We start from the raw sequence: 22,623 nt of genomic DNA on the forward strand, positions 1-22,623 counted from the left end.
GACCCGCGAGGCATCCTGCGCGCGCACTGCTCAGCCCAGTCTCGTTCATTCAGAGACTCCGGGTTGGTTCCTGCAGGTGGGTTCACCGCTGACCGCGCTCCCGCTAAACGTGCACCAGAAGGCTAATCTGAGGCGCTACAGACCTTTGGGGCTGAAATAAGTGCACACGATGCGAGGGCACTCAGCGAGCTCGCTGCTCTGGGGGCACCCTTCAGCCGACGAGAGAAGGCTGTCTCTAGCCGCTGTGCATCCCCACGCCTGTGACTAAGACATGGTGAAGTTACACTAGAAGGCTCCGGAGCACCGACTGGAATACTTCACAGACCGGCTTCTCTCTGGGGACGGCGCCAGCAGGTAAAAACACGCGCGCAATTTGTCAAATATTCTGTCATTTTTATAGACACATTTCTATATGTGCACTTACTGAGTAATTTCTATAATGCGTTATAAAGCGACTGGCCTGTTTCAAGGCGCTCTCAATTTTGGCATTTTTCTTAATTTATTTGTAAGTAGTTTCTTCGGTGCCACGCGCATGCAGCCTCACAGTGCCGCATTATGTTATCACATAGGTTACCTAGTACTAAGGTTGGACGGTTCTTACTTACATGACGCTTCCTAACACCCTCTCGCCGTGCCGTTTGCATGTGAGCAGTGAGGGTGGACAACTGGAGGTATTTTGACCAAGATCACACACTATGGTCAAGTGGAAAAGCCGCGAGTCCAGAACCCATGAATCCACGGTTCACAGGAATCACTTCTCGTGTGGAGGGCATAACTCCCGACTTTCAGCTTGAGTTGCTACTAACATTGCTTGTTTGTTCTAAATACAATTCATACACCCCACAGAATGCTTTTGTGGTTCATTTTGGGCTGTTGGTCGTATTCTCCCACTTAAATATGGGTTTCTCGAGCAGGGGTTTGTTGCACGTCTTGGGTAATCGCAATTGTAAATTGTATTTCCCTGATTGCAGTATTCCATACAGTGAACCCTGTGAACGGAAGTGTAGCGACATTCTGTACATAACTTTGAGTACCCTATTTGGATAACATATAGGAGCGAATCATGGAGTTGTGTGTATTAAAATATCGAGTTACAATGATACATTGAACTAAAAAAAGAATGTAGACGACTTTGAGAGGCATGCCCAAGTCACGTGCTCGATTTAATTGCGGTACATTAAGAGAATTGAAGCAGAAATCAGCAACTCATTAAGCAAATGAAAGGCGCGCGTGCGGCTGCATCGCGCCTGCGTGGTGCCATTACTCCCGGAGTGTTTAATAAAGCGGGTGTCAGATGTATAATTACAGGCGCGCGCTGCTGAAGGCTGATTGTGCCGCCGCCTGTAATCTGCTGCATTCTTCGAGCGAGCATCAGCGCTTTTTGTCTCTTTAAATGTCAAATCCTCCCACGTTTGAGGCGCAAGGAACTCACAGCTCTTGGCGAGTGTTAATGGGAGGCGATTTGCAGATTTATTTAAATAAAATGACCCTTTGGCGAGCTTTGCCCCAGTTTCCACCCATTGATATCTGTTTGAAATGTAGAAGACCCAACATGTTCCAAGCATAGTAAAAATAACCTGAGTGATTATTCTGAGGAGCTTTACTCTTCCGTGTCTTCGCACTGTAACTGACCGAAGTTCTCACTGGCAATTCTTTGGACTTCTTTCGACCTTGGAAAGATAAGTGGCTGAGTCAGTCTTGACAGGGAAAGACTCGTGTTCTGCAGAGGGGCGTAGCTTGCGTAGTCAGTGAAATGTTAGTGTGAATCTCAAATTCCTCAACCGAAAAAGCAGTGTGCTGCCGGGTGGGGTGATATGATCAAGGTTTGGGATGGGCTGTTTCCATGAGGAGGGGGGTCAGTACTTGTTTGCAGTAGGAGGGCCTCTGTCCAGAGTGGCAGAGTGTGTGAAAAAGAGTGGGTTGGAATGCTACCCTGAGAGATTGCCAGTGGTCAGACAATTTGCAAGCATTCACCCCTCACCTCTTGGGTGCTTCATTGCCAGGAGTATGCCTCGAACACCGAGACCCGTGCAGCTTTCCAAACCTACTACTAACAATGTTCACAAATTCCAAAAAGTAGAAAATTTGAACCCAGTCAAGGGGAACTTACATGAGTGCAGGTATACTGGGTTTTTATTAAAACCTTCATTTTATGCATTTACGTTTCCACTCCATTAAATGAACAAGTAAAATCTGTTCGTGAAAGAACGAGAAAACCAGACACCGCAACGCTCCCTCAGTGTCCCCAGACCCAACTGCCAAGCATGCATTTGGGGAGTATCACACGGCACCCCAAACACCCTCCATGAACCTATGCCCAAGCCCGTCCTGCTTGGCCTGGTAGGCTCCCTGGGAACTCAAAACTACGGTTACGTGCAACACATCGGCCTGGAGTCCCTGCCCTGGTAGAATTTATTTTGATGTATTTTCACTGCATGAACTCTTCTTTGACTCTGTTATGAGAAGACTGGATAGTAGAGTTGCCCAAGTGGTGCATGTGGGCAGGACGTTTTTTTCAATCCTCGCTTTGTACAAACAATTTTATCAACTGACTGACGGTCCCATGTAATAAGCCCAAGTTGGAAATAGAGTTGGGTGAGTCGATGGGCAAGCCAAGCCAGGGCCAAGCCATGGGTCTGGCTTGGCTCTAAATCTTTGACATGGATATCGTGCAACAAATAGAATGTAAAAATATATTACAGTCTCTTCAGAATTCAAAAAGTGCATTTCTTTAACACGCAGAAGTGGTTCACCATTATCAGATTGTATCACAGCATACACAGACACTTATTAAAAGTGATAGTTATTAAACATGAATTTAGAAACATCAATAGCGCACTCAACAACGTCATTAGTAAACTACGAGGCAGGTCTGTTGTCATGTAAACCCTAAATGTGGCCTAGATTCTTACTATAGATGGAGCAACATTGTAGTGTATTAAATAAAACAAAAGAGGTGATAGTACAGCACACATCCTGAACGCAAGTATTTAAAAGTGTTTTCATATGCGATAATAAAGAAACAGGAGGCTCTGTGAAATACAATTGTTGGCTAGAATCACGCACTTAGGACAAGCAGGGAAGCCCACATTGATTCCAATGCAGTTTTACATGTTGAGATACAGCCACCATATATATATCCCCCAGACCTGACCTCAAAGCCAAGAATGCATTTATTTGTGGGTGTCACATCCCAAACTCCTCCCATAAAGCTACGCCCCTGGTCCTACATGTCAATTATATTTAAACACACACACAATTATTGTGCAACAAAATGGGTAAGTGAAGTATCACTACTTTTTGCAAGAGGTTAATAATCAGTGTAATTGGGGAGGTGATTTCTTGGTTAGGTTTATGTTTTTGTTGTAGCGTAGTGTAGTGTTTAAATAGTGCATCATAGACCTAGAGAAGCCACAAAGCGACCAGTTTTATCTCCTAGGTGCCCTTTCTGGGGGCAGGATTGGTTAGGGTCTTAGATGGAAGTTGTTGAGTGAACTACACAAGGTTTCAAGACATGCTTCAGGCATTTGGCAGGGAACACAAGCATGAGGCATCACGGAGAGTGTGAGAATACATACAGCAGTGCATACCTATCTTGTTTAGAGTGAGTAGCATCCTAATATTGAAGCCATCATCACAGGTTAGCTTGAAGTGGGTTCACCAGAGTCTAAGCAGTACCAAGCACATTCAAAAGCATGAGGTCCAGCCCTAGTGTGTGCTGTTAAAGAGCCAGGGTGTGTATCTTGTGGGTGGGTGCACCCGGGAGCGTCAGATTCCAAAACCCCAAGGCGCACTGTTGAGCAGTGAGGGTATGTACAATACGTGGTTCATCGAGGAGCAACAGATGTCCAACCCCCGGCATGCACCGTTAAGCTGCCAAGATGTGCACTATGTGGGCTTCACCCAGAGGCAAAAAGGGACTAGCCTAGCACTATGTGGGTCCACCCTTGAGCAAAAGAGTCCAGCTCTCCAGTATTCAGTTTCAAGCAGCCAGACCATGTACAATGTAGTATCCACCTAGCAGGGGCACATATCCAATTCGCTGAATTCACTGCTCAGTAGAGTGGGTATGTGCAAGGTGGGTCCATCACAACAAGCGATAAACACCCCCCCAACTTATATTCTTAATCTTTCAAGCTAAGTACGATGCGGGGTCCGCCTCTGGGCAAGTGAGGCCCTACCCTCAGCATGTGTTGTTAATGGTCAGCTTATGATATGGTTCACCCAAGAGCAACAGAGGTTCAACCCTGGTGTGTACCATTAGGTAACCACGGTATGTATTATGAGGGATGTTCCTTGTAGGCACAGGAGCCTTAGTTCACTACAAGCTACCACGAGTCATGGGGAGCAGTAGTAGGACCCCCCAAGGAAATGACCTAGGCCCCAGAGTATGGTGTCTGTGTCTCCGGGAGGTGGTGGTCATGGACAAACGTCTTGATCTAACCAGGCTGGCCTGCAATAGTCAGTGATTCTGTAGTTGTTTTGAGAAAAGGAACAGCAGCATAGGAGAGGATCAGAGAAAGACCAGAGTAGAGAGAGCAGAGCAGAGTTTCTGGCCCTCAGACTTTCAAGGCTCTGACAGGCCCAAACAGAAACACACCCTAACCTCCCCATCCTTTACCTGGACACATGGGCATGGTGTCCTGGATGTAGAGGTTAACAGGGGTGGGCTGCACAAGGAGTGGAGGAGTAACCCCAACCCAAAATGGCTCACTGGAGGAAGCAAGACTGAAGTATAATGGTAACGGTTCAGTTTCTGGGTAACACCCTTCATCAGCCAGGCTAGATTGAATCCAGTGGCAAAGTGAGCTATGGACCCACGTCTGGGCATACCCTGCCAACTTAGGGCAAACAAAGCAAACACACGGAGATGGACGTAGTGGAGAAGTGTGGCTCAATGGTTAGAGCGGCAGACCTCGATGCAGAGCACTGGTCCGGGACCAGGGTTCGATTCCCGTCGCGGCAGGGTATCGGGCTATAAATTCCGCGGACCAGATATTCTCGCCTCAGTGCCTATTCTAATCATGAGTCCCACGCTGCAACTCTGGGCAATAGCTTGCTTAATCTCCACAACGGCCCCAACAGAGCTGGGATGCCTGGCCTTCACCATGGAGGTGCCCAGGAGTGGACACCTCACATGGAAAGCCAGGAAGGGTTCCTTCAGCGGTATGAATACAGCGCTGAGATACCCGTAGTGGTGATCAGTGCTATATAAGAAAACCATACATTAACATTTACATACGTAGTGCTGAAACTTTTCAGACACTCAGCCCCGAAACTGGTCCCAGGATGCTTGTTTCCGGTCCAGGGAGGACCCGGCTTGGCAGTTCGGGCTGGACTGTTCCCATGAGGCACAGGGTCAAGACTGATTTGCACATGGCTGGCTCCAAACTGGTGTGGCGTGGAAAGCACAAGAATGATGGATTAAGCCCAGATCTCTGTGACTGTGGGAGAATGTTTGCATTGTTCAGTATTCCGTCCATCATTTGTTCCTTTTGCTGTGGCTCAAAGCAAGGCATTGGATGATTTGTGGATCCTCGTGGACCCAATGTGACTTCCCCCCAAGTTCTTTAGACGGCACCGAGACGTTGGTTTGGGTTGCATTGTAATATGAATCAGTAGGATGGTCGATTCAGCTAATCACAAAGCTTCGTGCCCCTGAATGTTCTTTCTCTCTTTGGAAAGATTTTTATGAAATCTATTGTCAGTAGATGGTATATGGTGGGGGCTCTAAAGATACGATGGGCCTAATACACCTAACGCACAAATATTTTTTCAGTGACTTCTGTAGCACCCCTTGCTTACTGCACTAATTCATTAGTAATCCATGAATATTCAGAGAGGTATGTAAAGGCAAAATAAGTATTAAAAGGGGCCCAGTCGTTCGTTTTCCTTTGATACATTTGTAAAGTCTGCCAAAATCTGAGCTTCTGCATAAATTGCCCCTTGCTGTGACATGCCATATGGTAAAGTCTAGGGGCCTGACTGCTGTACTGCTAATTACGATGTAACTCAAGCAAGAACTAGCAGGAAGTGTTGGAGGAGCTATGCATATGTTGATGTAAAGTCTAGACGTGGTAGCTGTATAGACTGTCTGGTGAAAGCTTAACATTCAGCAAATAGCAAAAAAAGCTGTAATACTATGCCACGCTATGCCAAGCAAGACTGAGCTATGCTATGGTATGTTTTAGCATCTCTTATTATGTTATGGCATGTCCCTTTATGCTGATGTATATTATATGCTGGAATATGCCCTGCTATGCTGTACAATGCAGAGCTATTCTGTGTAGTGTGCTAGTGTAGCATAATTATCCTGCTCTATTATGCTCTATATCTAATGCTAAATTATGTTTTGGTTTGGCATAAGGATTCCGTCCTGTTATGCTCTATATGTAGTGCTAAATTATGTTTTGGTGTGGCATAATGATTGCGTTCTGTTATGCTCTATTGTAGTGCTAAATTATGTTTTGGTGTGGCATAGTACTTTATGTTGTTTGTGTAATATATTATGTTATGTTTTAGTGCACCAAAGTGGGCTATGTTAAATTAAGGTATGGGGTTAGACTGTGTGTTATGTTGTTTTATGCAATGCTAACATATGACATAGTATGTTAAGCTGCTTTATTATGTTCTATGATACTGTGTTGTGCTATGCAATATTAGGATTTGATACGTTATATATATTGGTGTGGCTTAGTAGGATATGCTGTCCTAAACTGACTTATGTTGCGGTGCGGTATAGTATGTTATGTTTTGTTCTGCGATGTTAGGTTATCCATTGCTAAGCTGTGCTGTTAAATTTGAATGCAATTCTGTACCGTTCTTAAGTAGGTCTGAGAGTAGGTCTGGGACTGCCAGATGAGTGGGGTGGCTTATTGGTGGGCGGGTCTCCCACTTCCCCATATCATCTGACCATATCTAGATGCATTGGCAACTGAATATGACCATTAATTCGAGAAAAAAGTAAGGAAGCAAGACCAGACATATCAGGAACGAATGTGCGCTGCACTACTCTCTCAGAAGCAAGCCTAAAAACAAATTGAAACAAGCATTGGCAAAGCCAATAGGTCTCGCCTATGCGAGACCTACTGGCTTTTCCAATGTGTTTTAGCTATGTTGTACACCAGCATGGCTGCTGTACAGAATGGCTAAAAGTTAGTGGCATAGAGAGGAGTGGCAAAGAGAGGCGCAGAGTGAAGTGGAGTATAGTGGAGTAGCATAGAGTGGAGTAGTGTGTTGTGGAGTGCAGTCGAGTGTTGTGGAAAGGAGTAGAGTGTCGTAGAGTGCATTAAAGTGTTGTGAAGTAGTGTAAGTGGCATAGAATGGAGTAGGGTGGTGTGCAATGGAGTGGAGTATGCCAAGGAGAACATACAATATGACAGTACCAGATATGTGTTATGGATACATCAGCTATAGTCATTGGTACCTCTAAAAATTCCCTCCGGTATACAAGGGTATACAAGGGTCAGCATTTTGCCATTGACGAGTACAAGATCTCTTATGATAAGAATTACCTTAAATATAAGTTGCAGCATTTTGCTATGAATCCATTCTATTCTGCTAAGAATTAAGTGCATCATGTCAGGGCCTATCGGGCAGGTGTGGTAGCATATGTTTTCTGTCCTGGCCGCTGGGTATGGCTAGGTTAGCGGATTTCTCAATTTGGCAGTTCGAGTTGAGACTCCACAGCCAATGATGGTGTCTTAATTAAAGCACATCAGGGCCTACAGTTATCCCAAGTATGAAGCACTTTTAAATGTGTTCTAGAGCTGCATTAATGATTAATAATTTAAGTAGACAATGACAGGAAAATCATGTTACAAAGTAATGCATACGATTTTGTTTACAGCCCTTTTTAGTATTACGCACTCTTTAAACAACAACAAATCGCTGGCATTTTACTCTTGGAAAGGTGGCAACCCTACTCATGATATGCCTTTTCACTAAATGCATTCTCCCACTTTGGCAGTAACAGTAAAATACAAATGTAAGGAATAGGCAGAGTGCGGACCCAGAGGGTAGTGGACCCACTAAAAAAAAATTAACAAAGAATCGCTAACCAGTTCACAGAGTCGCATAAATGGTTTTATAAAGACCTGTGAAATACTCGGGTGAGGCTGAGAATAGGTACCAGAAACTGCCCAGCTGAGCCCACAGCAACTCAGGAACTATGTGTGTCATGGAAGCTACTGAAACCCAGGCTGAGACACACGGGTGGGAGGAACCCCTCTCCAAAATCCCAAAGTATTAGAAATGAGGTTCCTGGTTGGCTGAGGTATGCACCCAGGTCAGGCAGGAGAAACCACCTCTTTTATGGTAAGCTAGATAGATGCACAACAAGATAACCTGTGCTCACCCTCTGTTAGCTTGCCACAGAGCAGTCAGGCTTATCTCTAAAGGCACCACAGTGGTTTGGAAAAATAAAGAGTATTTATCGGATTAAAATAAGACCAAAACTATAAAAATCCAAAGAGTAGTAAAGAGATGTGCATTTTACAAGTATCTATGTAAACACAGTGCTAAACAGCACTTTTGATCATCAGACCACGTCTAAAACTGGCGAGAAATAACACAAAGCCAAGTAGGGATAATTGGTAGTTGTTTTCTCACTGTATTGTGGGCAAAAACAGTATTCTACCAATAGGCGCCTGTAGGGCAGCTTGCTACGGGTTACTAAGGACTGGAAGGCTGGGATAATCCCAGCCACCTGAAATGTGCAGCGCGACTTGTAAGACCTTGCAGGTTTGGCACAAAGTACCCTAATTCGGGAAGCACAGGGGTGACGGCCATGTGGAATGGGGCCTGTGTCAATGGGACTCCCACAAAAGAAGACTGTGCAGTGGTGGGCCGTAAGGGTTGGTTCCTGGTAGATCCAAAATGCTCACAGCTGCGACAATTTCCCTCAGGGCACAGGCGAGCCTCCAATGCCCGAGCTCAGTATTGAATCTGCACACGTGAGCGTAGCAGATGCGTCGACACAGCGGTGACTCCTGTCACCACACCAACATGCCGGAGCCGCTGAAAGGGCTTCCCTCGGTGATGAGGCATTTGGATGATAAATATAACAATCTCAATCAGCACTGAGAACTGATTGTCATCATAGACCATTGCTAGTCCAAAAGCAAAGCACTGGACCGTTGGAGAGCCCCTGGTGCAGTTCAGACAGTGATTGGGTTGTCTCCTTAGCAAGATTCACAGATTGTAGAGTCTGGCAACAATGTCCAGGTAGGTGGGAAGTCCTTTATCACCCTGGATTTAAGGAAAGTAAGGGGCAAGCCAAGAAGCCCTTAGAGTCACTTTGGGTGCAGTCTCAGCAGGGCAAAGATAAGCAGGCAAGAGGCAGCAGGGCAGCTCAGCAAAGCAACTCCTCAGAACAGGCATTCACAGTTACAGCAAAGGGGCATTTCCTGCAACACATCAGCCTTCACTACAGCAGAGTTCTTCCCCGGTCCAGTAGTGTATTGATTTGGTAGGGTCAGAGCCCTAGTACTTATACCCAAAAGTGCCATTGATGTAGTGGGTGACTTCAAAGTAACTCTCTGGAGTTCATAAGAATCCCTTTTAACCCTTTCATCCCAGCTATGGCTCCAGACTACCAGTAGGGGGTAAATCAGCTCTTTGTGTGAGAGCAGGACACAACCTGTTCAGATATAAGTGTGAGCCAACTTTCCCCCTCACTACCCAGGAAGGATAACAGTATGCAGATGAATGCAGATGAATCCCCTGTCACAAAAGGCCCTTCCAGTGTTGTGGCTGTCTAGAGGTAATGCACAAAGTCTAGCTGTTGCCCAGCCCAGACATGTATTGGAGACTGGCGACTGGCGACAGGCACACAGAGCAAACTTAAGAGCAAAGAAATGTCCACTTTCTAAAAGTGTCATTTTTAAAATTGCAATGTCAAATCCAACGTTACCATTAAAGAGGATTTATCACTACCATTCCAAACACATTAAACATGAAGTAGCTACTCCTTTCCAATCAGGATTTACAGCTTAAAAGGTGTTTAATGAAATCCCCAATGCTAGTCTATGGAAGGAGTAGGCCCCATAGCAGTGAAAAACGAATTAAGCTGTTCGTCACGACCAAGACATGTAAAACTTACAAGTATTGTCCTGCCTTCTAGTTACACAGCACCCAGCCACTAGGGTCACTTAGGGCCTACCTTAGGGGGTGACATCTGTGTAATAAAAGGGGAATTTAAGGCTTGGCAAGAGTTTGTAAATGCCAAGTTGAAGTGGCAGTGAACCAATACACAGGCCCTCCAATGGCAGGCCTGAGACAGGTACCCAAACGCTCGGGCTCTAACATGGTTCCCCTGGAACAACATCTTGTGTTCATTCATTTTGTGCACCTGCCCAAGGTCCTCCTGCAGATCCACCAATAGAGATGGATCACCAAGAGTTTCATAATCAGTTTGTATGTGTTGCATATCCCTTTCTAGTGTATCAATCAGGTCCTCAGTTACTTAAGAATTCCCAATCCCTTAGAGAATAAAAAAACAGTGGTGGCTGCCACTTATGGAGAATTGTGGGGCGGGCAAATGGGTGGACGCATAAACTGACTGTGCCTCACGGCTACCAACACCTCTCTCTCCTCGGCTCAAACTGGCCTTATAAATACTGCAGAAGTACATTATTTAGCGCTGTAAACAAACACATTATTTTTATTATTTACAAACGTTTAGCTCTTGGGATAAAGACATTGACTACCTGGAGAAAATGGCATTGCCCAGAAGCGCTTATGCATTCCTGCATGCCTATAATCTTGCTCTCAGTGCTGAAGTTTCTGAAGTGCAGAGCACTACATTTTATATTCTGCACGCCCGTAGAAAAGTCACAACTAGGCCTGGGCCAAAATTCCGTTCCGTTCGCGGAAATTGCGATAATTTGGCATTTTCGCGTTCCGCGGAAAGCGCGAAAATGTCAACATTCCGCAGCTTAGCGATAATTTGTTTCTTGCTCGCGCTGTAAAATAATACATTCTCGCGTGCGCGCGATTGCCTTACCTGAATCCCCACGTTCGCAGACAAGTTTTCCCGATCCGGTCGCGTTCTCCACGAGATGTTGGGTTGTTGGTAGCGATTTGCGCTGTTTCGCGACAGTTCACGCCCGCAGTAACGTCATGCGTCACGCGATCACGTCTTTCTTCTCGCGATCATGCACCGCGAGACAAGTGAATACAAGATGGCCACGCCCGCGAGCAACCGCATGGGTAAGTTGGCGAGCCGCGACCACGCAGAAAATACTGCGAACGGGCGGGAAAAAAACTTCCGCATCTTCGCGATATTTCCGCGTGTTTGCGGAGATTTTTAACATTTTCGCGATAATTTGCGAAAGTGAATTTCGCAAATTCCGCCCACCCCTAGTCACAACAATTTTATATACAAGTAGACAGCCACTTAACCTGAAAACAATGTGTGTCCTATTACAGTTACAACAGGTTTGAAAGCTACGGTCAGGTGGCCCAACACCCTACGAGCCAAAACCACAGTTAACCTTGGCACTCCCTTGCTCCACACTGCAGCCATGCACTCCTTAGGTCGTGCCAGAAATAAAATACTGCAAAACTATAAAGAAACGTTAATTGCCCAGCAGAGTAATGCGGCAGCATTCGGGAAGTGTAATCCTCAAATGTAATGGCACTTTAAGTGCCTTAACAGCTGTATATAATATTTCCTACTGTCTCATTTAGGAGGGGCGTCTCTGCAATACTGGGAAGAGAAGAAGCCTGAGGGCTCACCAAAGAAAGCACCCCTTGGCAGAAATCTGTTACTCCCAGTCCTATATAGGTTGCCAGCCACGAGCCACCATCAGCGAGAGGCTCCCGCCTCAACAACGCCCTCTCTCCTCCTCCACATTACAATTATTAAACTGAGGCCGAACAGGCCTGCAGTAAATAGTTTTGTGACCCTGGCACCTACTTTGTGCCTCGAGTTTACTTGCTGGCTCTACTGTCGTCGTGACTAGCAAGACAAGATGTTCAGGGATCTTTGTGACGTGATAATGTCGATCAATTCTCACGGCAGTCAGGAAAAAATGTGACCTGACCCTTTACACAGCAAAACGAGGCCAGGTGTTGGTCTGTCTGCCTCCCTCATGCTCCCAAAGTGGGGGGAGGGACAGACAGGCTGACTGAACAGCCCAGCAATGGCAGAAATGGCCAATCACTGCGTTACTTCACGTAAGCCATATAGGGATTGGTCATGCTCCGTTGCTAGGCCTCCCATCCTCGCGTAGCCTCTCATGTGAACAAAGCTGCACCAGGCAACTGCATCTTTCAGCCAATCCAGACGCTGCTTGCTTGCAACACTAGGATTGGCTTGAGCAGGGAAACTCGCTGCTCATTAGGAGACTTGGGTCTGCAGCGTGGATCAACCCCCAGTCTCCTAATGTGCAGCTAGAGCAAGCCTCCAGTGTGCATGTCGGGCTGGCCAGAGACATTTTCCATCCAACCTGACATGCGTACTTGCTGCCACCCACCACCACCCATGTCACATGTCACTTTGTGACTGAAGCCACGCCCTCTCCTGAGCCGCTGACTGCTGCGGGCGTGGCCCGCAAATATAATAAATACACTGTCATTGAGAGTGTTTTATTATAAATGTAAAAGGGGATGGGGGGGGCAGAATATTACTAGGGCATGGCCCCAGCACCCTAAAGCACTGCACCGCCACTGCAAAACACCACGTATATATGCCTTAAAAGCATCCCAAAGCGTGCCCGTCCCTGCCACTGAGCCTTGATTACATTTAAATTATTATAATATACCTTCTCAGACTTCAGACCGAAATACAGGATCCCATAACTTTCCACCTCCCAGTCTTCGCTGTGTGAGTAGTCTCAAAGATTTATGGACGCAAAACATTAGTTCCGATAGGGGATGATCTGATGGCATCATGAGCAGTATCTTCACATATTTTACCATCGCCATATCTTATGGTGTCACCAGCCAATAATCTATATGCAAACCTGTATCATGGACCGTTGAGTATAGCGTATAATCTGTCAACGGAGGGTGCACGTTTCTCCGTGTAGATCTGTTTACTTTAAGGACCTGAAATTGAAAGTCTAGGAGAGAATGAAAAATTACCAGAGGATTCATATCTTGATTTACCAATACCCTGGTAACTCCTAGTCTATCAGGGGATTCTCAGGGTCAGCCCGGAATACCCATAGACTCCCCACCCCTGGAGTTAACAGGACTTGTATTGTTACCTGTAAGGCACAGGATTAACATTCCAGCATCTGGAGTGCTCACAAGTAGGCACTTATGCAGGATTTAGAGTTTGGTGGTAAACGGACACCCTTTATATTCGGAAACTCTAAATATGAGGTGCAATTCTTCTGGCTGCGTTTCTTCCACAATACTCTCCCTATGGTGTCAGTAATTCACCCTCTTTGTTTTATTCAGCATTTAGAGTTTCCACCTGAAAATGGAAGATTGTCAGTTACCTCCAAGTTCTAAGTCAGGCCCTTGGTTTCCATCGCAGCCAGCGAATGAAGATAGCCATTTAGGGTTAATAAACTTCATGGCCTCCATTCGGAAGTTCCCATTAACTCAGTCGCCAGATACTAGGGCCAGAGTGAACTACTCTGGCCAGTATCTCCCTGTGAGTTACCAGGGATCACACGTTAAATTGCACAGAAAGGGAAACAACATGCCAGTCTCAGAATGACCTGGTCCTTTTAAATAAAGCTGGGTTTGCATCAGAATCCATTGGTGGATGTATGGGAACACCCCTGCCCCACCCATGGAACCCCTTTTCAACACAGAGTAACGCAACACTGTGATTTGCGCAACCTTGCATCACTCTGGATGTACTAAGCCACGCAGAGCCACACAAGGTAGCTGTGTGTGGTTTTATTAATCTTACTTAGGGCCTTGCGTTGGCTTGCATTGCCTTGTGTGGCACTTAGTACATTTGGACTCTGGCCTGTGATGAATGTGTATAGGCATTGCACAATGCACACAAGCAACTAGAAAGCTGCCACGAAAGGAGAAACGTGTGCTATTCATGGGGCAATAGCTGGGTCTCACTGCAAACGGAGAAGAGGTGGAATGTGTCCAAGGACAATTGAAAAAGCACGAGCCTTAGTTGAGGGGCTTCATCTCTTCCATCAGGACCATGAAGCTGAAGGGCACACAGCAAACCACTGTGTCACAAGATGCAAAGATGGAAGAACATTTGAGGCATATATTTGCTAAGGTTTCGCCTTGGTGCTCCTGTGGCACAACACGACGCACAGCGTAGTGGCGATTTACCGTTTATTATAAAAGCGCATATAAAATGATGTAGCCCCATGTATACGCATTTTCAGATCTGAGAAACCCTCCAGTGTCCACTGTAAAATACATTATGGATAAATTAAAAGTCTGAGTGTGTGGGACTTTTCTATTTGGGGTGTTTCTCCAAGAGATGCAAGCAGAAAGAGAAGCGTATAGTAACGAAGACACGATCAAGCTATTTGTTTAATTTGGGGGGGGGGGGGGGGCGAGGAAGTGAGGTTAATATATTGGCTGTGCCAGACAACTGGAGTAGATTGAAGGAATGAAGAAGAGTTAGTGACCTGTAGAGAAAATCTCAGGGATATGATTTTTGTACATATTAATAGTGAGTTAGCTGCATTAGACAAACACCCTGATGTGACATTTTAAATGCTATAGGCTGTAAAACAGTAATACGGGAAAAAACGACTTGACTATGGTAAAATAAACGAGCATTATTATAGTGTTGGGTGTTAAGATGAGGTATATGCAAGTTATTTGGTCTTGATCGATGGGCCATGTCCAACATGCTGGTACTGCTTGTACTGAATGTCTGCTTGGAGCATCTGTTCCCTGTCACTGGCAACGACTGGTCTGCAGGGAATCCTGGCCACCCATCAAGGTGCTTCTGTAGGTCTGGGCAGTCCTCAGCATGAAGGAACAGAGGTTAACTGTAGTGCCTTGATCAAGGTAGAAGCATGAAGCAACGAAGGACAGCACTCTCGACAGGGAAATGCTGGCGAGGTCAACTGCGCATGCTGTCGCTTTGCCAGTCTCCCTGAGCGATATCTGTGCGGCCTGCACTGGTCACACAGCTAGGCCCAGGCATCATTGCGTTTAATGTTCTGCTCTGATGTCATCTAGCAGTACAAGAAACAAAGGTGAAAAGTGTATGACATGTGAGGGACTTATAATTATAAATTTGCTACAGTCAAAGTATTTCTACTTCACATCTGAACAATACTCTGAGTCATATAGTATTGCTGGAGATTGCACTTGGTGATGTGTTGTCATTGAAGAATGCTGCCTCGTTACAATCACTCACTGATTGCTATGGTGAATGCAGACATCTTGGGAGCCCATGGTGTGCAATCGTATTGATAATGTTTTTCTGCAATAGAGTTAGATCAATATTTTCTTCAGAATAGCACCTGACAATGTCCTTTGAATTCCCTGTGTTATGGAAGGTGGTGTGCCACCTGCACCCTTCTCCATTCCTGCTAACCCTTTTTTGGGCTTTGATAGGGGATTTTAAGCCTATCTTGAGGCCTTTAGAGCAAAAAGAATTGCTCTTCCCATAGTCTGGGCTTTGAAGGGAAGACTCTTCTTAAACTCGTACCTAGAGAATGTGGTGCTTGTGAGTTTGGCAAGCAAGCTGAGTGGTGCATAGAGAATATGTGTCGACTTCCACAACCTTAACAAAAGCCTCTGGTCAAACCGACAATCCCAAAGATGCTGGTGGCCATCAGTGAGGCGCCTGTAACATCTGCTTGGGATACGTCACCGGCATACCTCTAAAGAGACCTCCACAGGGAGGCAGAACATGTGGCATCATTTGTGCTTCCTGAGGGGACCAAGCATTTGCTGTTCGAAGCTCCATACACAGCCTATGACAGACACACAGTGGGTTGTGTATTAGTGGATTTATAGCTGATGAGAAATGGGATAATCCAACCTTGAAAAGTGAAAGGCGTGAGTACATTACAGCTTCTGTGTCAAGGGTCTGCCAAGCGCGAATATAATGAAGCGCGCACTTAGGACTCGGCCCCCCGGGCACCCGGTCGCGTCCCTCCCCTTTGGTGGTTCTCGTCCTTGGAGAAAGCGGGATTGCAGCGAGAAGTACTTCCGGGTCAGCGGCGACGTGACGTCACTTCCGTCCGGAGCCGGCGCCTCGAGGGGTGAGAGGGCGTGGGCCTATTTAGGGCAACTTGCCCTTGTCCTCGCCCTCTTTCTGACTGCGCCGGCCCCGGTATGCAGGGGTCTCCTGTAATCTCCTGTCGGGGCCGTCGAGCATGCGTCGTTGGAGGATCGGTGCTTGCGGCGCTTGAGGGACGGCAGCTGTGGGAGAGCATGGCTGCGGGTCCAGAAGTGGGTGAGCGGATGAGTTCCATGGCGGCCTGGTTTGCCGTAGAAGTGGCCGGGAGTGCGGCGCGGCTTGGAAGAGAGGATTGTACCATAGGTGTGGTGGAGCTATGAGGTAAAGGGAAGGGAGCCTCTTTGTTGGTTGTAGAAGTGGCTGGGAGCACGGCCGTAGATGGGCGCAATAGAATTAAAAAACGCGCGGGAATGGAGTGGCTGCTTTGTCACCGTTACGGTATCCCAGCGGCGGAAGGGATTGGGCATCAGTTTCTTAAATAGGCCCGTGTCTTCGCTCTCTTGCCTGTGGTTACCTGTATTTCTGACGATGAGGGGTGTTCTTGGTTCCCCTCGGTCGAAAGTTAAGTATTGTTGGGGTGATCAGGTCATGAATGTGGCCTCTGGGTAGGCCATCGTAATTTGAGAGCATGCGATCGAAAATTCACTGGGGTTGCGGGATGGGCGTGCGCGTCAGCTGCTCGACCTGTCGCCATTCAAGAGGTTGGGCTGCCCCTCGTGGGAAATGCTGCCTTGGTACTTGCACCCCATTGATGTGCATGGCTGTTTGCTAACAGGCATATATAAGCATCAGCGCGTGGGTTATCGAGATTAGCCTTTTTTAGCTACCAAATAATGTGCTGTGCTCTTTCCTGTGCCAATGTTGGTTCATGTAGTTTGGTGGGTTTTTTCCTAAGGTTACAACTGAGGGTCACTGGGGATTAATCCGCACTGTCACTCGTGGCTGTAAATGTCCTCGGTTTTACATAGCCTGCTCTCTGTAATGACTATAGACATATCAGCTTTCCAGTGGCCTTCGTTCGCTGCCGTTGCAGAGCACCGAAGCTTTTATACGGCCGTTAGTCCGTCGATTTCTAAGGTTTGAAACGGCCGTTTGTCCGTCGGTTGCCATAGGCGTCCAGTGTTTTACATTTGCATTGGTTTGTAGGTCATACATGTCCATGGCTTGGGCAGCGCGGTTTCACGTGGGTGATAAAAGATGAAGCCCAGGAGATCCCTGGTTAGTCAAGTCTGAAGGCCTTCATTGCACTTAGTTACGCTGCTTGTATGTTGCTAGTTCGTCACCGGGCCTTGTGTTATCGTATAGATGCAAGGTTTCAGGCCCCTTTCTATGTTCTGAAGGGTTTTAATAGATTCCTTCTCACTACTGCTTACTCTACTCGTAAGTAGTCTACATAAATACCACAGTACCTGTTGACTGCGCCAGGTTTATTGAAGTGTTCATTACAGTGTCTCGTAGGGCCCAGGTTTTGAGGGGAGTGCGCCTCCTCCATACAGCGGTTGTTTGATCAACATGTTATCATATTGTGTGGGTGCTTTCTACATCGGCAAGTAGCCTCCGGGCGCAGTGTTTACCTGGACAACGCTTCGAGTTGCTGTTTCGGCTCTGTGTGGGGTCAAACGCCATATTGAACTATTTCAGCTTTTGCTTGGCACCAGATTTGCTTACTCAGTGGGCGACTTCCACAGCACCCTCTTCTAGGGGACATTAGCTCATGATGTATTGCTAATGCCCTGATGTCGGCTGAACATCGCTAGATCGTTCGGGAAGTTCACGCTTTTCCAGAGGTCCGAAGGGGCTATGGACGAGGAGGGCTAGGCTTAATAAGGGTCCGGTCAAGCCGTAGGTAACGATTAAGGTCTTCAAGGTCGTTGGGCAGATCCTGAGTGATGGAGCGGACCCTGAGTAATTGTGCTGTGTTACATGTCAGACCGGTAGTACTAGGCAGGTTATGACTGCCGGGGGCGGCTCAGCAGGCACGGGGTGCTCGAGATAGGACGTCTGGGAGTGCCTTGCTCCAATCTTGTGTCTGTTGCAATTGGTAACCGATGGCATCTAATAAGTGTCGCAAGGTAGGCGGGAGGCTTTCAGTGGTTTTTTCAGAAAGCGGTGGGGTTACTCAAGCATGAGTCGCGGATGGGGTGGGACCTCTGAGTTAGCAAGAACCCTGATGTAGTGAGTAGACGGATAGGCAGAAAGCTGGTGTTTAGGCTAAGTTGTGGTTACAAATGTGGGCATCAAGATCTAGGCGATGCGAGTGGGAGGTAGCGGTGTGCTCAGGGCGAAGGGCAGTCGGTGGGGCCCTCGGCTGGGGGAGTAGTCAGCGTTTCCGAGGAGCCGGGCTTGAATTCCGGCGGGAGCACCTGACTTTGCGCGACTCAGGGCAATTCGCTTATTCCCGCGTTTTGGCGGGCCGTTCGGTAACGTGATGGAGCCCGCGAGGGGGGCTCGGAATCAGCTGGGCTAATCGGTGGGATAATATACTGCCAAGAGGGCAGTGGAGGACATTTGAGGGGTAGTGCAACATCTTGCATACTGGGGATTTTTTGTCGCAAGTCTTGCTGAGGGACGTTGCTAGGGTAAACGCCAGGGTTGGCACAAGAGGGGGTTTACCTGTTGTGGGTAGAATTCGACAGGGCGCTCGGCGGAGGGTTCTTTTTTACAGGAGCATAGGAGTGCACATCTGGGACACCAAGGGGTCAGATGCCCTGACGTCCGCTAATTAGGTTTAAGATAAAATCCGTGGTTTGCCTACAATAAACATCATCTCACTATGTGCGGGGGGCACTTCTTGGCAGTGCACAATACCATCTGGGCACAATACCATCTGTTCACTGTGCACTTCACCTTCTACATTTGGGTTGGGGAAAAAAGCTCGGATAAACATGGGGTACAAGGAGGCTACTGCCAGACTCGCTTAATGACAGCATGGCGTGAGTTCTCCGGTAACGCAATTAGAGCTCTGGTGTAGTGCGCTGAGGCTCTGCCACCTTTTTTTTCCATCTCTGGGTCCCTTGCTCCCCCCCCTCCCGCTGCTGCATTGCTCCCTCCAGGGGAGAGCGTACATGGGGTAGGGGTGGGGCTGTATACCTTACACAGGTATGTTCGCAAGACTGGAGGAATCTCTCCTTTTTTTTTTCCGTCATAAGTCAGTTGCCCGTTCTTGGGGTCTAGCATGTGTCCCATTGTCTGCTGTGTACAGCCAGGTAACATGCTTGCAAAGCTAGAGCTTATGGATAGCTTGTTCGGGTACCAGGATTCATCTGAGTTCACCTTAGTAAGTCCAGTAGGCCGCGTACCTTCCTTAGGATACTTGGGGTAGGGGGTTAAAGTGTCCTTTCAACACCACCCTTGTAGGCATCTTGTAGCCCCCCCCCCCCTTTTGTAAGTAGCCACACCTCCTCTGGGTCTGGTAATTTTTTGCACTTTACTCAGCTTATGTCGGGCTCAGTCTTGACTGGATTGATGGCTTGACTTAAGTGCTGGGAATCTTCCCTTTAGGTAGCGTTGCACTGGAAGGACCCGCAGGTGACTCATTCGTCATATGAGATTGATTGCCCTTGGAAAATGACGCCAAAAACGGCACAGTGTCCATGTGACCATGTATAGCAAATTTATTGTGTATGTCTGTATCGCGACTGGGGCCCACGTGCAGCGCGCGTATACCTTCGGGTCTTCGCGCTATATAAAACTCGCACAAAAGACGTTTGGGGAAAAGGGGGCTTTTCAGCACACCTTCCTTTATAAGGCATCACTATTTTCGGTTTCACTCAGGTACCTGCTGGGTGACACATCTGGGAGGATGACTAAGGCTGTTTAGGAAGATAGGACTGGGCCAATCCAAATCGGCATTATTAGTTTCACCCTCCTGTTCTATTTCAAATCAGCAGTACCAAAACTGGTCAATGGGGGGGCCTGCTGTTCCTGCTCACTGGGTTTGTGAGGTACAAGCTTACTCCCTGGGAGAGGTTATGACCTGAGCTTACTAGGTACGGAACTATAGTGGCTGGTGGATGCCCTGGGGGGCGCGCAGGCCCTCGATTAACAGGTGCGGACTTGTGCGTAGCGAGTGCATATGGCGTGCTGGATTATTTCCTGCAGCTGGGCGATCGGGGTAGTTGGTTATTCTAATCAGGAGTGGTGCCACGTTATGCGCAATAAGCCAGATAGTACTGCATGCCTTGTGCCCTCTTTATGCGCGCTTCCTCACAGTGAGTGAAACAGTTGCTTAACACGGTCTTTTGATGCGGTGTCTGTGTACACTCAGGATTGGTGAAAAGCTTTCCCTTCCCCTTCAGATCAAGCAAGTCTAGATCTCTTACTGTGTCTCATTAGCAGACAAGAGGGAGTGGGTATGTTTGCCAAAAGCAAGGTTGATATGGGGCCACTTGCCCACGCATTGGGTCAGCATGGCTCTTGTGCAAGCAGCTGCGCGAGTTGCAGTCGGGGGGTGACCCCGAACCCACACATTGGCAGCTAGCAAATGACGCCGTGTGGGACTACTGTCCCCTGAGTTGGTTTATCTTGCGTTACTTAGGCCAATGGGCCTCGAGGGAGATCGGCATGAATTTACCTATACTTAGGTAGGTCTTTTGCCAAGATAGCGTGGTTTCAGGACGCCAGGGAGAAATTAAGAGCCACAATTATGGTTAGATGCCCTGTTAAATTTCGGCCAAGCGCTGGGAAGGCTGGTGTGGCCTAGCGTTGCCCTGGGTAGGGGGCCTGCTTGTTGATGCAGCCGAAAAATGGGGAGCGTGGGGTTCACTGCAAAGGTGGGCACAGGTATACCTGGGATCCAGGAGAGGGAATCCAGGCATTTGAATCCGACTTGGCCGAGCCGGAGGATGGGTAGGAAATGAAGGATCCAGGGGTTGCCTCGTGGTGGGGAGGGCGAAGGGCGGTCTGCCCTGGTCCCCCTTGTGGCGGTAAAGAGGCCACATAAATTGCCTTTACATTGTTAAGGGGAGTCCTCCTGCATACTCCTTAGGCCAGCACTGAGGTGGAGAGACGGTAAGCTCACCCCAGAGAGAACAGGACACCGGCTGGGGGCAAGGGCGCCAGTTTAAAATAGGGCATGGGGCTTCCGCCCCTGGTTATTCCCTACGAGCCCCGATGGGCAGCCTGGTGGTGGAGGGGTGGGCCCCTCAGGTGTGGCGGACAAGGACCAGATGACAGGGGCTCACCCCTCAAGGACGCAGGTGGGTTGCGCCTTGCGTGGTTCTCAGTTGGTTGGGGGACGCGAGCCAGAAGGCCCCTTAGTGCTGGAGCAATAGACAACGTTCTTAGTGTAAATAAATTGAGTTCTGCCCGACTTGCGGATGAAGCAAGAAGATAGGGGCAACTTAAATATAAGTATTAATTAACGATTGAATTTGATAAATCCATATCGTATTAAATTGTATGAATTATATATTGTCATGTTTGTGTGATGATTTGTAATAAACATGGCCTTTTTAACCCACAGCTCTGGTCGTCAAGCATTGCTTTGTGGGTTTGGTTGGGGGCAGGGCCGGGGGCCATCCTGGGGGGTACGAGTCCTATGCCAAGCGCGAATATAATGAAGCGCGCACTTAGGACTCGGCCCCCCGGGCACCCGGTCGCGTCCCTCCCCTTTGGTGGTTCTCGTCCTTGGAGAAAGCGGGATTGCAGCGAGAAGTACTTCCGGGTCAGCGGCGACGTGACGTCACTTCCGTCCGGAGCCGGCGCCTCGAGGGGTGAGAGGGCGTGGGCCTATTTAGGGCAACTTGCCCTTGTCCTCGCCCTCTTTCTGACTGCGCCGGCCCCGGTATGCAGGGGTCTCCTGTAATCTCCCACCCACCCGTCCCTAAAGTTAGAGCTTGGGGAGGTGTTGCATGTGGAATATTCTAAGCGGCGGTAAAGAGGCCACATAAATTGCCTTTACATTGTTAAGGGGAGTCCTCCTGCATACTCCTTAGGCCAGCACTGAGGTGGAGAGACGGTAAGCTCACCCCAGAGAGAACAGGACACCGGCTGGGGGCAAGGGCGCCAGTTTAAAATAGGGCATGGGGCTTCCGCCCCTGGTTATTCCCTACGAGCCCCGATGGGCAGCCTGGTGGTGGAGGGGTGGGCCCCTCAGGTGTGGCGGACAAGGACCAGATGACAGGGGCTCACCCCTCAAGGACGCAGGTGGGTTGCGCCTTGCGTGGTTCTCAGTTGGTTGGGGGACGCGAGCCAGAAGGCCCCTTAGTGCTGGAGCAATAGACAACGTTCTTAGTGTAAATAAATTGAGTTCTGCCCGACTTGCGGATGAAGCAAGAAGATAGGGGCAACTTAAATATAAGTATTAATTAACGATTGAATTTGATAAATCCATATCGTATTAAATTGTATGAATTATATATTGTCATGTTTGTGTGATGATTTGTAATAAACATGGCCTTTTTAACCCACAGCTCTGGTCGTCAAGCATTGCTTTGTGGGTTTGGTTGGGGGCAGGGCCGGGGGCCATCCTGGGGGGTACG

General features: G+C 47.9%; 1 protein-coding gene across 1 annotated transcript in view; it reads left to right on the forward strand.

Annotated features, from left to right (window-relative positions):
• Positions 1–75: 75 nt before the first annotated feature.
• LOC146863210 (histamine H2 receptor-like) overlaps positions 76–22,623 on the forward strand; it is a 525,832-nt gene continuing 503,284 nt past the window's right edge. Inside the window, exon 1 of the mRNA XM_085643349.1 lies at positions 76–354. The gene's annotated coding sequence lies outside the window, so the exon portion shown is untranslated. The remainder of the gene's footprint in view (positions 355–22,623) is intronic.

The sequence above is a fragment of the Triturus cristatus genome, chromosome 2_2 (genome assembly GCF_964204655.1).
Source record: "Triturus cristatus chromosome 2_2, aTriCri1.1, whole genome shotgun sequence".
In the NCBI taxonomy this organism is placed as follows: domain Eukaryota; kingdom Metazoa; phylum Chordata; class Amphibia; order Caudata; family Salamandridae; genus Triturus; species Triturus cristatus.